This window comes from Penaeus monodon, chromosome 33 (assembly GCF_015228065.2).
Source record: "Penaeus monodon isolate SGIC_2016 chromosome 33, NSTDA_Pmon_1, whole genome shotgun sequence".
NCBI classification, from domain to species: Eukaryota; Metazoa; Arthropoda; class Malacostraca; order Decapoda; family Penaeidae; genus Penaeus; species Penaeus monodon.
The window spans coordinates 11,799,438-11,800,627 of NC_051418.1; the positions used below are offsets into that span (position 1 = coordinate 11,799,438).

General features: G+C 39.4%; 1 protein-coding gene across 2 annotated transcripts in view; it reads left to right on the forward strand.

Annotated features, from left to right (window-relative positions):
• The first annotated feature begins 93 nt into the window (after nt 1-93).
• The window catches only part of LOC119594041 (putative ATPase N2B), a 10,018-nt gene continuing 8,921 nt past the window's right edge, over nt 94-1,190 (forward strand). Inside the window, exon 1 of one of the 2 annotated variants that reach the window (XM_037943070.1) lies at nt 94-328. The gene's annotated coding sequence lies outside the window, so the exon portion shown is untranslated. Of the gene's footprint in view, nt 329-408; nt 574-1,190 lie in introns of those variants that run through there. The other variant, XM_037943071.1, reaches the window with a different exon arrangement.

The window sequence follows — 1,190 nt, forward strand, 5'->3', positions numbered from 1 at the left end:
ACCAAGACATACAATCGTAAGTTGTAAAATGAAACTCGGCGACTGCCATTCATTCATAAATCGCGGCCGGTGCTGCCCCCAAGCGGCCGTCGAGGGAACCACCGCCGCTCATCAGCTGATCATGTTGCCGTAAAGGGGTCAGGGATTTATCAGATTTTTAAAAAACCAGTCGGAGGCGAGAAAACAACTAAATAAATCGCACGCGTTATGATAAGTGATTTCAAACCCCGATGGTTAATTCGGCAAGGTGGTAAGGCCCAAAATAGCGTCCCATTGGTGTCTAATTGGCCCTTACAGCTGAGAATCGAGGAGTGGTGTGTTGTGCCAAGTTAGTAAAATCCCACTTTTATTATTTTTTTGTAAGTAAAAAAAGTACATTATGCAATCCCCTGTTTAAGTAGAGTACGTCTTAGTACTAGGATTTGGTGGTTTGGAGGTATGTGCACTCGTGAAAAATGCAAAATTAGAGGGACTGATGTGTGTATATTTGATCAAAGACATGTGCCGGTAGTGGTTATAGTGTACCTTAGTCTGTTATGTTGTTTTATTACCTTTTGGACGAAATAGATGAAGGTAAGGGGGTGTATCCGTTGTTGGTTTTAAACTAGTTGATAAATTAAAGTAATTCCTTTATATATATATATTTTTTTGTTATGAAATAGATATTTTAAGTTGTAAGTTTTAGGGGGTGAGGGGGTGACTTACATAGTGGGGGGGGTAGAAAAGCTCTGTAGGGAGGGGGGGAGGGGAGGGGATGAAGGTGGAGTCAGAATAAATAGATAAATGATTAGATAAATAGATAGGAAATTCACAACATGAAGGAGGGGGGGGGAGGTGGTAGGGAGCTAACCCCCCCTCCCTCCCCTCATGGCCAAGTCGAGTTAACTGTTTTACATAATACTGTCTGTTGAAGGTAACTCTTGAAGAATAGTTTAGTTATAGGGAAAGAAAAAAAAAAAATAATAATTTCTAAAGATTTGGAGTTATTTGTATTGGCAGTAACGTAGTCCTGGGTTATTTTTGGACGCGTGATTGATATCCAATATTGGTGAGTATAGTTTAAGTTTCAACTAGCCACCAGTTACTAGCACTGCAAATGATATATAGAACCAACAGAGTGAAGAAAATGTATGAAACTTACCTTCTCAATGTACAGTACTTCTGGTACATATGAAAAGTAATAATGTTAT